Below are 16241 nucleotides of genomic sequence, written 5' to 3' on the forward strand. Positions count from 1 at the left end.
AACACAATGGTAACACGGAATGGAAGGAGAAAAATAACAAAATGTATAAATTCATCTCCAGAGCAATGGAACGCCAATTCTCTCTCTCTCTCTCTCTCTCTCTCTCTCTCTCTCTCTCTCTCTCCGTTTCTCTCTCTCTCTCTCTCTCTCTCTCTCTCTCTCTCTCTCTCTCTCTCTTTTCAATTAATATTTTGGACAGCATCTACAACCATCCTTCTTGGATGTACCAAATAATGGCGAATAAATTATTTACAAATAGAAATCTCTTGTCTGAATCACGGAAATGAATCGATCATAAGAGATATGAAAGAGGCATTAAGGCTAAATGGAATCCCTTCTTAATTCAATGTTACTATGTATAGAAAGCGACCTTTTCTCTGATTTATGAGTAACCTTTCTTTAGTGAGTGATTAAGAGGTTCCTGGAGTTGCAGACAATTTTTTATTGGTTTAGAATTATTTAGTGTCCACTTTCTTAAGGACAATAGCGTCGCAGTCTTTATACTAAAATACGGAAGTTTACGATTGGATTCATATTGAAAAAAGTTCCAGAAAAAAGCTATAACCCAAGAACGCTGAAGTCTCAGGCAGCAGTTACTATGCCAGCGTTACTAACCAAAATAATAAAAAGAAAAAGTCTAAATGAATGATTACGAGAAATTATAAAGGCATACAAGTGCCAGGTAGGATTTCACTTTCTTTATAAACCTGGTAATTATCTTAACAAGCACCACATTTCAAATAAAATATGTCAATTCCTAATATACTGTAATAAGTTTATTGCACAATTATTTTTTTTATTCAACAGCATTATCATCTTCGTTCCTGATGTAAACATCCTAATATACTGTAATAAGTTTATTGCACAATAACTTTTTTTTTATTTAACAGCATTAACATCTTCGTTCCTGAAGTAAACAAAGTAATTGTTGCATATCTATTCTAGCGAATATTCAAATTTTGTCGAGACTTTCATTTTGAAAATTTGAATACATTTATAAATACTCCTTTACTCGCATGTCCTAAATGGCATCATCTTGAACTACTGTTGTTAGCACCAGATCACAAGGCTTGTTGGAAGTTTCAGTAACGCTTTTCTGCACTCCTTATGGGAGATCTTTCACGAAACGGTTTCTGGTCGTCTAAGGTTTGCGAGGATGTGGGACCTACAAGACTAGTGGCTTTGATTCGAAATACGAATATCAGCACAAACATTACAACGAGTGTTGATTTTTGGTTAAGCTTTTGGAAAATGTTCATAGATTCTCTATTTATTAATAAAACCAAGCATAATGATTTATGTCACCCACGCTTATTTTCGAAATAATTATAGACCTGCTAAACACTATTCCTTGTTTAAAATTCATGATGCCTAGAATATCAAAATGAATGGACCACTTTATACCGGAAGTTGGAGAAGAGTTCATCCCGATTACTTTTGAACATCATAAAAACATTTTCCGTTTCATACAAGGCATTAGCGGCATAGATATTAAATCGTGAACCAAACTACTGTTAACATGGCATTCAATGGGAAAATCAAATATTTTTTCTTCTGTAGGAAATTAACTGGAAATTTATATTTTAAGTGAAAGCCTACATAGTAAATATATGTCGTTCAGTACTTCCATGCGTTGAGGAAATATGTTTGTTAATGATTTTTTTTTTTTTGCCATAAGTATATATTTATTTTTCTTCCTATTAAAACTGTTTTCAAATATTCTTCATTCAGTAAAACATTTACTGGATATGTTCCTCTTAACTTAGAGCTTACACAGTAAACTATATCGTTCATTACAATTAATGGACTTAGCAAAGAAACATTTTTAATGTTGTTTCTTATTTCAAAAGCTTATTTAATTTTCTTTCCATATACATATTTTTTACAACGCTTGCGTATTATACCTATTACCGAGATATAAACTCCTTTTTTGCTCTATGAGAGACACAAACAAACAAAGATATCTCATTAACGCTTAGATCCCCACAAATCTAAAACTCCTGGTTAAAATAAATAAATGGTAAGCCTACTCCGACGTCAATTCCTAAATCATTAGTTAACCAAAGCCCAGGTCTGATATATAAGGTCATAAAAGAATAAGTTAATTATTAATATCAACGTTGAATAAAAAGATACAAATACTTTGTAATCCCTCTTTGATCATTCGGGGCTTTAATTATTAATAGCGGTGTTAAGAGGCTTTCGTTATTCGTTTTAATCAGCATATTTATTGTGAGTTTTGTAAGGGAGAGGCTAATCTAGGTATTAGAAAATAGTATGATAATATTATGTTTAGTATAAAATAACAATAATAGGAGCTTCTGGAGATCCCCTTTGCATGCCAGCTAGCCAAAAAAAAAAAAGAAAGAAAAAACATGAACATCGCTCCCTTAATAATAATAATAATGATAATAACAATAATAGATGAGATAGAGCAGCTGCGACGTGCATTCCACGACCACAGCTGCCTCACGTTCACGATCGAACATTGCAAAGACCGCCGCCTCCCCTTCCTTGACGTTCTTGTCGAACAGCGAGATTCCGAATTCAGCACGAAGGTGTACACGAAGCCGACGAACCTGGGTATGTGCATGAACGGTGAGAGCGAGTGCCCTGAGAGGTATAAGCACTCCACCATCAGCGCCTTCGTCAGGAGGGCCCTCTCACACTGCTCCTCCTGGAATGACACACACAGTGAGTTGGAGCGCGCCGCCCAGGTCCTCATCGACAACGGACACACCAATCGTGCTGTTGATGAATCTATAAGGAAAAATATGGAAGCCTGGTACCACCATGACCCCGCCCCGATGTTGCAGAGCCCATCAAGCTGTTCTACAAGGGACACTTCCACCGGAGGTACAAGGAGGACGAACAAGCCCTCAAAAAGATCATCGACGAAAACGTCAGCCCCGCCGACCCAGACAAAAATATTAAGTTAATTATCTATAATAAAACGAAGAAGACGAGCAGCCTGGTGATGAGAAACAACCCTTCGGCGCCCCTGCAGGATCCCTTGAAGAAGACGAGTGTGGTCTACCGTTACACATGCCCCGTCCGAGGATGCCTCGGCAAACACGTCGGTATGACCTCCATGCGTTTCTCCAAGCGAATCTCCTGCCACGCTCAAGAAGGAGCCATCTTCAACCACGCAAGGACTGCTCATAACAAACGGATAAAGAGAAAAGATATTATTCCTAATATCGAAATAATAGACCAGACAACGGATCCCCGATGTCTGCGCCTCCTAGAAGCCCTCCATATAGGAAAGGAGAACCCAAATCTTAACATCACCCAAGAAACGTTTCTCCTTCCCACCGCCGCCCGGAGAGCAGCGAAAGACCCCCCGACAATACCAGATAATCAGGAGCCCCCACGGGATGACAGGATTCCTGCTACGGACGGAATTCCTGTCGTTCATCCCCAGGCACACTACTGTGGCGCTCGCACGAGAGAATCCCCGAGACCTTCGAGGCGAGATCCACGACTTCGTCCAAGACCGGCCCGACCAATAAGAATGCAACTCTAGGTCTGTTCCGCTATAAATACCGCCCCACAGACTTTCTTGCTACAGTCTCTTCAAACGACTCGTCCAAGGATGACCTGCGAGAAGGTCGAAACGTTACGTAATACCAGATATACCAGCTATACCAGCACCAATACCAGCCCTTAAACCGAAGACGAACCCGGCACCGAACTGAACTACGCCTACGGAATAATACCAGCACTGACGAAGACCCCTGCTTGACCTGGACCTTATATACTGTTCCAATAAAAGATTACCTTCAGCATTTATGATTTTTGAAAATTTCCAATATGAATATTGGTCAGTTACTCAGAAACATCGCTGAGCCTGAGAAGCGAATTGTAAGGAAAATAGAAAAAAAAACAATATATAAAATCAACTCGCTTAATTCTGCCATTCTTTTTAACAGTATTTGCCTAAAAGAGGGTCTTCTACCAAAATAAACAACAATAATAATAACAATAATAATAATAATAGTAATAATAATATAATAATACATAATAAATAGCTTCTTTTTAAATGAGTGATTTGTTGAATTGTTATTTATGAGAATGGCTTTCTCAAGAATATCAAATAAGACCTAAAATTATCTAAAGTTCGTCGGTGAGTAAATTTGAATTCACTTGAAAGAGTCATGTTTGTATAAGTTTAAAAGACATAAACGAAATAGAGATCTACAATATTCAACTCGGGTATCCTAAAAAGAGAATCCAATTAGGCTGAATCCAAAGGAGGCGGGAAATAGCAATAAAAGATTAAGGGATAAGAAGGGGAATATAAGAAAGACAGAACTATGGATGTACGAGTACGAAAGATAAACAAGAAAATAGTACAAAGGTTATATTTGACGTGTTTAAGTTATTTTCTGGCATGTTAATTACAAAAGTTCTCCATTTTTTTTCTTTACAATGTCGTAGTAAAAGTACCCCCCCCCTGAAAGCGCTTAGGATTCTGCCATCATTTTTCTGTGGTATTGCGGCTTATTAATTGAAGTCACGGTGGCATCTAGTATATCATATATATATATCTATTATAATATATATATATAATTATAATTATATAAATATATATATAATATATAGTATATATATATATATCTATATTATTATAATATATATATATATATATATAATATATCTATATAGATAGAATATATAGATAAATATATATATATATATATATCTATATTCTATTATATATATATATATCTATTATATATATATATTAGATATAATAATATTATATATATTATATATATATATATATCTATATATAGATATAGATATATATATTATATATATATATAGTATATATAATATATATATATATATAATATATATATACACACATATATATATGTGTGTGTGTGTGTATGTGTATTATATAATATAAGTGAATACCACAGGAAAATGATAGGCAGAAATCCAAGCACTTTCGTCTTTACTAAAACATCGTCGTTAAGGAAGGAGTTCGTTCCTTGACAATGTCGTAGTAAAGTCGAAAGCGCTTGGATTTCTGCCTACCATTTTTTCTGTGGTATTCGCTTATCTAATGAAGTCACATACATCTGTTGATATATATATATATATATATATATATATATATATATATATATATATAATATATATATATATATATAGTGTGTGTGTATATGTGTGTAACCTCTTCTTCGATGTCAAAGATGAATAAGAAGCCAAAAAAGAAACGTTTCCCGTCGACTCCCTATCCCATTACTGAAGTCGTTGTCTCGACAAATGATTCCTTAATGACTCCTGGTGTTTATCTTGGCAAACAGCCGTTTTGTCCCTAACCTGCCGCTACCCCAAACTCTCTCTATCTTCCTGGGTCATATGAGGAACATTATTCAGGCCTTATGTGTTTTGAGTCTAAAATTCCTTCTACTGCAGCAAACATAACATGACACAGAATTATTTTAGCTTTAGCTTTTAACTTTTAGCTTTTACTTGTTGCATAGAACATCTTCAGTAAAGAAATGCGGTACCTAACGAAATTGATACCCTGTCAAAACCATTACAATAAATTGTTATTAAATGATTCTAGCATTTCTGGCAAGGCGTTTATGGAAAAAAAGATCTTGGCTGATATCAAAAACGAGTACCATCAGCATTCAGTGAATAATGATACAGCTATTTTTCAATATACTCTAGCACTATTTCTGTTTCCCTGTAATTGAAGTAACAAATACTATGTGTGCAAAAGTTGAAATATCAAAACTTTTAAGACGTATAAATTGAAAATATTTTTAAACGAATTGAGATTAAATTATTCTGGTATTCCTGGCAAGAAAATGAAGATCCGTCCTCACTTGTTAATCATTTCGCATTCATTATATTTTCAATTAAAATTATCCAATTGTTAAGATCTTACAATATTTGTTTCTTAATACCCCTCGCCTACATTTAATTCGACAAGACCTTACTCTATTTTGATTACTATTATAATCACTCATTTTTATAATAAACAAAACGATCGATTTCGCCGTTAATAAAACCTAATAATAATCAAACCAGAAAAAAAAATCAAGAATTTGCCAAAGAAAACTTAATATTTAGAGACGTCACCTGAAATAAGGGTGATTCCAGATATCTCCATCAGTTGTTATGCTGTTAGCATTAAGATCACAGTTCATATTGATAATTTTCACTGATATAAATTTTAGGGATTATAATTAATGGCGACAACCATGTGCATTTCTTTTTCTTTTTGCTTTTACATTTCTCCGTAAAAATGCATGCGGATTATGAACAACAAAAACAGACAATCATAAAATGAATCAGAAAGGAAATTTTAGGAAATTTTATTAGAATTGCTTTTGAAAGGCTTAGGCTAATGGTGTTGTTACACCCTATATGTATATAAAAAAAAAGTGAGTCCAAGTAACTGCTATTGGTAAATTACCTTCTTACTGAAATAAAAAAGAAAAGGTGGGTGGCTATAATATAACATTTTCATCCCGCCTACTGAGACAAAATTTGCCTTTTCAGTATTGTATACATTTTCTAAGTGTTATCAACTTCATATGTGGCGTGAATTAAGTACCCTCGTAGCATTATAAGTTCCTGAGTTAAATAAAAGTTAATCAGCAAATTCGAACAAAAAAAAATATGGATTCTAGATTTTTTAAGATTGTAAAATGCAGTCCATTCATGTAGGAAACATTAAAACAATACAGGGTTACGAAAGTGTCAAGTCTTCAGTGATTTCTATTCAAATATTTGAAAAAAACAGAAAAATAAAGAATATAGAAAGAAGATATGTTGCAAATTGCATTTGAAAATACAGAAAATTACTTATGAAAGTTACCAAAGAATCAATATAGTTGCCAACAATATCATAAAAATAAAGGTACAGCATAATTAGTACTGATTGAACTTAAGCTGATTTACTGTTTCCTATATTAAAAATTATAGTTTAGAAAAAACTTAATGAAAATACATTTTCATGTGAATATTAATACAACACAGGGACTAAGCCTTCAAGGCTCACTAAATTATTTACACTTCATGAAAATGTGATTTTTTTACGAAGCACAAACTTCACACAGCAAAATTCTACGCCAGTCAAGCAGCCTTCAAGAATTCCAACGAATCGCAGGAAAAATTCAGAAATTGTGTGTTCTCCAGAAAACCTAAAATTTCTTCACACATATTACCATATCACAAGGCTGACAGTAAAATAAATTTAGTGACAAAAGCTGTGAGCTTATGCAAGGGCCTTCGCTCAGTTGGTTGCAAATTACTCTACTTTTTCCATTTTATTAGTGTAATTTCGTTGTAAAGTGGTCTCATTAATTTGGGGTTAATTTTACAAGGAACTCGAAATTCTTCCTGGAACTTTTTACCCTTGGGATATTTCATGTCTCACTTGCGCTCTACTTGACTTTGCGGGACCATTATGAGTTTTTTCATCTATTTTATAACTCTGAAGAGCTTAGAGCTTTAATGTGTGATCTTTTTTTAAATGTTAGCAGTTTAACAAGCCATCCATCTCATAATAGGAATATCTTATTTTATTTATTTATTGCATTTCGTACTTGATTATTTATAAGTTACAGAGCCAAGTCTTTGACATACACAACATTAAAGATGTATTAAAATTTCTGTCACAAGGACATGTCTTTATAAATACCAATTTCAGCTGTCAAACTGACGTCCTGTTTTGTCTCTAAATAACTCTAATGATATCGTATTGTTGTATTTCCATTTGCCACTTTTTTTTTTTTTTTTTTTTTTTTTTTTTTTTTTACTAGTCACATTTGGAGACGAAGTGAAACCTTGTCAAATTTTCATGACATTTTCCAAAGTTACTGCTTCAGTGAAAAAGGTGTTTGGAAAATTATGCTGCAGGAAAGAGAGAGAGAGAGAGAGAGAGAGAGAGAGAGAGAGAGAGAGAGATGAATGCAGTAATCTCTCGCTCTCTCTAAATCCAAGGCGTTCATCGACTTTTTGATCAATGTTTCCGTAACTCTGGAAAAGCTAACTGCAAACGTCACTCATTCCTTCAGAATGTTTTCATTCTTACGATCATGGAAGTCAGTTCGTTCTGTCAAATGAGAGATTGCCTACGAATAATACATAAAAAATACTTGTCAAATTGTCCTTTTTAATAAGAAGAGTGAATTGCCTTTTAAAACTATCATCTGTCAATTTTAAACCCTAAGTAAAAGTTTATCTGAAAAGACTTTTGCAGTTACTAAAGTACGTACAGGATTTCCCTTGACCTCCTCTTACTTCTTTCTAATGAACACCATATTTTTTGGAAGCCTGGCTTTCTTTCCAGTCAATTGCCACCGTGGGCTTTTTCCAAATGATGAATAGGATTCAACAAAGATAACAACGGTTAAAATGTTAGCCTCGGTACACTAACGACAGTGAGAGAGAGAGAGAGAGAGAGAGAGAGAGAGAGAGAGAGAGAGTTAATGGAAAAACTTTGGAAAATTCAGAAGTACTACTTTCCCACCCACAGTCCTCCACAGGGCATTGCAAGTAGCAGTAAAGTTGATCTTTTTATTAAATACAGTTGTAAACCTTACTTAAATTGGCGAGCAAATTTCGCGAATGTATGTTCATATGGAGAAAACAGATAAACTAGTAATAATGGAGAGTAATTAAGCGAAGAAAAAATCAGAGTAGGGGCAAGAAGGGAGGAAGGAGAATTACATTCAGAACTGGGTTCGGTTCTTTCAATTTGCATACCCATTAGCTAGGTAAACAAAAGGATAACTACATTCATTAACCCCCCTAACGTCTCTCTCTCTCTCTCTCTCTCTCTCTCTCTCTCTCTCTCTCTCTCTCTCTCTCTCTCTCTTTCTCTAAGTTTGACCATTACACATTCAAATCCTGTTCTGCATGAATGAGAGAGTAAATATTCATGTAACTCGCTCTTAAGAAATATAGAAAAAAAAATTTAATCCCTAGAAAATTTCTTTTCGGAATTTTTCGCCCTCGTAAAATCGTGATTTTGGCTACACGTCAATTGCAGGAGACAACCCTTATGAAACGCCACAAGAGAAACTGAAACTTTATTTACTTGGATGACACTTTTTTTTTTCTTCATGAACCCAAAAACATGATTGTATGTATTTATGTGTAATATACATACATACACACATACACACACATATATATATACCATACCATATATACATACATACATACATATGTATTAATGTATATACATACATGCATATATACATACATATATATACATATATATATATATATATATATAATATATATATATATATAGTATATATATGTGTATATATATATATATATATATATATATATATATATATATATATATATATATATATATATATATATATATATATGCACACACATGTATCTATACATATGTATATATATATATATATATATATATATATATATATATATATATATATATATATATATATATATATCTAGTATATATATCATATATATATATATATATATATATATATCTATATATATATATATATATATATATTATTATATATTGCTACTTTCAAAATGCATGTTTTCCCCTCTTTGAAATGTCTTGTAGATTGTGTAACATTTTTTCAGATTCCTAGATAGCTTAGAATTGGATGTTTTAAAATGTGTGTTCAGATTTCGCATTAACATCTTGTAAAAGAATATATATATAACATAAAGAGAGAGATCTTTGTCTTTTCAAAGCTGCAAATGTTTAACTTTTATGTCGACACTTTAAGATTAGAGAGTCTGCGAGATCTGTTTGCTTCCCTACTCTGTCAGCGCGTTTGATAGCGAGAGAGTCGAGTCCTTGCATTGTCGTCAAAACATGTCAATCTTAATTATCGTTTACCTTCCGTTTCAATCGGGTACGTATCTGTTGAGCAGTCTTGTCTTGTACGTGTATGTATTTGCCGAGTACCACGTGCATGTTACTCATTTCTTTATGTAAGATTACGTCAGATTTCAGAACTTTCGAGAAGCTTTCGTGCCTAGAACGTTTTGAGACATCTGCTCTGTCATTTCCATAAAGGAAGAGATTTTCATTCGATCTTAAGACGTCGAGGCAGTTTAGATCCTCTCTCTCCTCTCTCTCTCTCTCTCCTCTCTCTCTCTCTCACTCGACATCGAGATTATATTAACGTAACGTAAATTGGTTACTCGTAACATTTTAGAATTTCATGTTTGATATTTCTTAGAATTTATTTAGTTTATTTAGTTTCTTTTGTGGAATCTGAACAAACATTTCGTAACGGCGCCTGGTTTTTTTGTGAAAGTGTAATATACAAGCTGCAGCAAAAGAGAAAGAAAGAAGTTGGTATACCAAAAAAGGTAAAGTGTGTTATATTTTTATTAGTTGCAACTAATAATGGATAGGGAGTGTGTTTAACTAATAACGGATAGGAATTGTGTTTAACTAATAATTGATAGGAACTGTTGTCTGTTACGAAGGTTTGGTAAAAACTGTTGGTTACAGTGGTTTTGAATGAAAAAGATTTACACTTTTCCACATTGCTGATATTTTTTGTGTTTGTGTCTGTTCCATTGTTTGTGCACTTATTCATTTTCTTATTGAAGTGTGTCTTTTTGTTTTATATTTTCATTTGCATTCACAATTTATTGACTTAGTTTGTATTTTTCATTTGCTTTTATCCATTGCACATTTAATTAAATTTAACACTTGTGAATTAATTTGCATTTACTTAGAATTCTTTTCAAGTTTTATTGTTGTTTAACACTTGTGAATTAATTTCAAATTTTCAGTTATTGCCTAACACTTTTGAATTTTGATTGAGTTAATTTTCTTGAATTTTGTGATAAATTAATTTTGATTTAATTTTACTTAATTTGATTCAAGAATTAATTAAACTCTACTTTGTTTTCAAGTAACAGTAATTTTCCCTGATATTGTGAATTTCACTTATAAATTTTGAATTTAATAATAAATTTTTGTATTTAAAATTATTATAAGTGTTTTCTTTATCTTACACCAGTATAAGTATATATGATTATGACTATATTTATGATAGGTAGAGACATAGAGTGGTAATTGATTTGCTTTCCTTCAATTTAATTGAAGTGACTTAGAACCAGGGAAGTACTTAGACTTCTGAAATCAGGGAAATACTTAGAGTTTTAAAGTTGTTGAAGGAGTGATGCCCTTTGATTAATTTAACTACTTACAAGATTACCTCACACCTGTTTTGATGAACTTAGTCTGATTTTCTGCAATACTGGTAAGTGTTAAGGGATCACTGTTGCCTTTAGAGTATTCAGTCGTTTAAACGTGTTATGAGGGTTCAGGTGTCTGGCTTTTGTGAGGTAATAATTGATAAATGGTAACCAGATACTTGGCACTTCGTAACATTATTTAATGGTGCCCAGAGACCAGGGAAAGCAGATTTCATTATCACTCTAGAATATACTGGTGGTGTTAGGGATATATTTTGTTAGGAGAGTGACCATATAATTTTGTTTTGCATTTATTGTATTGAATTGTAAGTTGATAACTTAGAGGAAAATGGCTCAGTTCAATGTTCAGGAATTTTTAGCAGCACCTTCCGTCCAAGTTTTGTCTGAAACCACTCTGTCTAGAGCACAGTGGAGCGCTTTAGCAGAGGCATGTGGTGGTTATGTGTCTACTAGTATGGTAAAGGCACAAATAAGATGTATTGCTATGGAATCATTGATAAACTCTGGTAGAATAACTGATGAAGATGAGTTAGAATTGGCTCAAGAGTTGTTGAATGTAGCACGTGCTGATCTCATAAATAAGCAAGCAGAAAAAAGAAACATAGAAAACAAGTGATGCAGAGTTAGAGCTTAGACGCATCGAAGCAGAAGAGAATTTGATCAAGCTAAAAATGCTTGCTGAAAGAGAGAGAATGCAAGCTGAAAGAGAAAGAATAGACAGGGAAAAACAAGAAAGAAGAGAAAAAGAAGAAGAAAAAGCAGCAGAAGAGGAAAGAGAAAGGATAAAAGAGGAAAGAGAAATTGCAAGACATGAAAGGGAAATGGAATTAATAAGAGCTAGATCCACATTACCTGTAACACCGTCTAACCCTAACCAAGGTAATCAAGACCCTATATTTGATGTAGTGAGAGTACTGAAGTTAATCCCTAAGTTTACTGAAGAAGCTCCAGATGAGTTTTTTGATCACTTTGAGAAAGTGGCTTCAGGTATGGGATGGCCAGAGGATAAATGGTCAGTTTTGCTACAAAGTGTCTTAATTGGTAAAGGGAGAAGTGCTTATCTAGCCTTAACAGCTGATCAGTGTAAAGACTACAAGGTACTTAAACACAGTGTGCTACAAGTTTACCAGATGACCCCAGAGTACTACAATGAGAGATTCAGAAATTTAAGAAAAGATGAGAAAGGAACATTCTTAGATTATGCTTACAAGGTGAGAAGGTGTTTCAAACGTTGGGTAGAAGCTGCTAAAGTTAAAACTTTTGATGAGTTAGAAGAGTTACTTGTTCTTGAACAGTATCTTAAGGGAATTCCTGAACATATAAGAGCCTATCTAAGAGAGAGAGAAGTGAAGAAACTTGACAAAGCCGCTACACTTAGTGAAGATTACAATATAATCAGTAGCAAGCGTAATTACAATGTCAAGTACCAGAGCCTACAACGCCCAGGTTTTAAGTCTTATCCAAATAACAGGAACAAATTTAATGGGAAATCTTCAAGTGATACTACTAAGAGTACACAAGGTAATACAGCTCAGCAAACTAATGTGAAATCCTCATCCAGTTTTTCAAGACAATTACAGAAACCTAATGTTGTCTGTTTCAAGTGTGGAAGTAGGACAAACTACAGTCAAAGTGTTACCGGGAATCACACAGAAAAAAACCCAGTTGGTCAAGTTGTAAAAGGCGACCAGGTGAAACAAACTACGAAGTTCAGTGTGGGAAAGAATCAGACTCCAGACAAGAATGAAACTAAACAAGCTGAATGGGTTTTTTTTTTTTTTTAGCAAAAAAGAACCAAACCAAAAAAAGTTTTTTTTTTTGGAAATGTTTACCTCAAGCAGTGAGTGGCTAAGCAGTGTGGAGGCTTTTAAGCCATATATCTATGAGGGTATGCTGTCAACTCAAGAAGGAAGTATGCAGGTACCAGTCAAGATATTACGTGATACAGGGAGTAACCATAGTGTGGTAGTACATGGTTCTCACCCTCAGTTGGAGAAGAGTCTCACAGGAGATTCAGTTATTTTGAAGGGTATAGGAGGAGAGGAAGTAACTCCTATATGCCGCTTACACCTGTCATGTGAATTGGTGACAGGGAATGTTGATTTTGCTGTAAAGGACTCACTAGCTGTGGAAGGTATACATGTTCTGTTGGGGAATGAAGTTGGTGGTGTGCCATTTATTCCTTGTCCTGTAGTGACAGACAAACCATTGAGGATTAGTCCTACAGAAGAGTTGTAGAAGAATTACCCCACCTGTTTCCTAGTTGTGTAACTACCAGAAGTATGAAGAGGACTACGACTGTAAGTGAAGAAACTGAGGATTTACCACACCCAAGAAGGATCAAGTGAAGGATCTTTGTGCTTAGAAGAATTATTCCAGGGAAGTGAAGTTTCCCATAGTGCTGATCAAGAAGAGATTTCCCAAGAAGATGAAGAAGACGACGACGACGAAGAAGAAGAACCTGATGTTCCTGAAGAGACTCCAAGTAGTCAAAGTGTTACTGAAGACAGTAGTGAAACTACAGTAGCTGAGTTAGCAGATATTGAGAATTCAACCCTTGAAGTTGGTCAAGTGACAAGAGAGAAGCTGATGGAACTTGCCAGCAAGAATGGAGTGCCATTCGTTCAAACTGATTTTGTTCTTCAGAGTTGTTGATCGAGAAGAGATGCAACAAACTCCTACCTGTTACTATCTGAAGGAAGGTTTACTGATGAGGAAGTATAGACCTACAGATATACCAGGAGATGCTGTATGGGGTGAATATCATCAAATTTTGATTCCATATCCATTGAGAAAGCAAGTGGTTGCAGTAGCTCATAAGTCTGGACATATGGGAATCAGGAAGACTGTGGAGAAGATCATGAAATATTTTTTCTGGCCTGGACTTCACAGAGATGTTAGCAGGTTTTGTCGTGAGTGTCATACCTGCCAGATAGCTGGAAAACCGAATGAAACCATCAAGAAAGCCCCCCTACAACCTATAGAAGTTAGAGGAGAACCCTTTAGCAAATTGATTATAGACATGGTTGGACCATTGCCGAAGACAAAGAAAGGAAATGAGTATTTGTTGACATTAATGTGTCCTGTGACAAGGTATCCAGAAGCAATCCCTGTTAGAAACATATCTGCCAAGATAGTTGCTGAAAAACTTGTGGAGTTTTTCTCAAAGTTTGGAATACCAGAAATAGTACAAAGTGACAGAGGAACAAACTTTACTTCAAAGTTATTCCAGGATGTGATGAATTTGTGAGGAGTGAAACAACAGTTATCCACTGCCTATCATCCAGAAACTCAAGGTGCCTTGGAAAGGTTCCATCAAACATTGAAAAGTATGCTGACAAAGTATTGTTCTGAGTCAGGAAGAGAATGGGATGTTGGTTTACCATTAATGTTGTTTGAAGTTAGGAATGCTTATCAAGAATGTATGGGATGTTCACCTAATGAGATGATTTTTGGAAGAGAAGTTAGAGGACCGTTGAAGATTCTTGCAGAAAATTGGGAAGAAAATCAAGAGGAAAGTCAAGGAGAGTATGTGAAGAACTTAAGGAAGAGGTTGAAAGAGATTAGAAAATTCTCTTTAGAAAACTTGAAAATTAGTCAAGAGAAAATGAAAAGGAGATTTGATGCTAAGACTAAGCTAAGAAGTTTTAGTGTTGGTCAACAAGTGTTAGTGTTCTTACCTGTCAAGAGATTTCCCCTCACTAATAAATTTCAAGGTCCTTACAAGATAATTCAGAAGTTAAGTGATAGAACTTATGTGGTTGATACACCAGAAAGAAGAAGCAAACAAAGGAAGATACATGTGAACCTCTTGAAACCTTATTTCTCAGAAACTAAAACTGAAACTGTGTCAGTAACCCAGACAACTTTATCTACAGAAGACGATGATGGCTATGAATTGGGAGCTGCAAGCAAGATGAATAATTCTTCAATTTTGGAAAATTTGGAGGATAAATTGAAACATCTGAGTGTTGAACAAAGTGAAGACTTAAGTGACGTAATTAGAGTTTTCCTTTTTTAGAAAGGGGGGGGGGTTTTTTCAGATGTGCCTAGACGTACTGATCTGACCAAGCATGAAATCAAGATTCAAGAAGATGGAAAACCTTTCAAGCAAAGAGCCTATCGCTTATTACCGTATCATCGAGATGTTTTGAAGAAGGAAGTTGAGTATTTGCTGCAACTTGGATTAGCAGAACCCAGTTCAAGTCACTTCAGTTCTCCATGTGTGTTAGTGAAGAAACCAGATGGTTCATTTAGGATGTGTACTAATTATAGGAAGCTGAATTCTATCAGTGTGGCTGATAATTATCCTTTGCCTCTTATAGATCAGTTACTTGATAATATTGGGCAAGCCAAGTTTGTTTCCAAGATAGACTTGTTGAAAGGATATTATCAAATTCCTTTAGATGAGAATGCGAAGTTGCTGTCAGCTTTTATTACTCCATTTGGACTATATCAGTATACTGTTCTGCCGTTTGGTCTGATGAATGCACCCGCAACATTTCAACGAGTGATGGATCAACTGCTAGGATCGATAGAAGGAGTAGGTGTATACCTAGATGACATCGTGATTTACTCTACAACGTGGGAAGAACATCTGAAGATTTTGAGGAAAGTTTTCAAGAAACTACAAGAAGCATATTAACAGTCAACCTAGAGAAGAGTGAGTTTTGGAAAGGCAACTGTACAGTATCTTGGGTTTGAAGTTGGGAAAGGCCTTCTTCCTCCAGTAAATGCTAATGTAGAAGGTATCCGTAAGGCTACCTCACCTACTACCAGGAAACAGCTACAGAGATTTTTAGGCATGGCTGGTTTCTATCGTCGTTTTTGCCCAAATTTCTCAGCCGTAGTAGCTCCCTTGACAGACTTAACTAGTCCCAAAGCCAAGTTTATTTGGACTCCAGAGTGTCAAGAATCCTTTGAGAAGGTAAAAAGCCATTAACTTCAAGACCAGTACTTCAAGCTCCAGACTTCGACAAGAAATTGTGATACAAGTTGATGCGTCAGACTGTGGTGTTGGAGCTGTT

Source organism: Macrobrachium nipponense, chromosome 7, assembly GCF_015104395.2.
Source record: "Macrobrachium nipponense isolate FS-2020 chromosome 7, ASM1510439v2, whole genome shotgun sequence".
In the NCBI taxonomy this organism is placed as follows: domain Eukaryota; kingdom Metazoa; phylum Arthropoda; class Malacostraca; order Decapoda; family Palaemonidae; genus Macrobrachium; species Macrobrachium nipponense.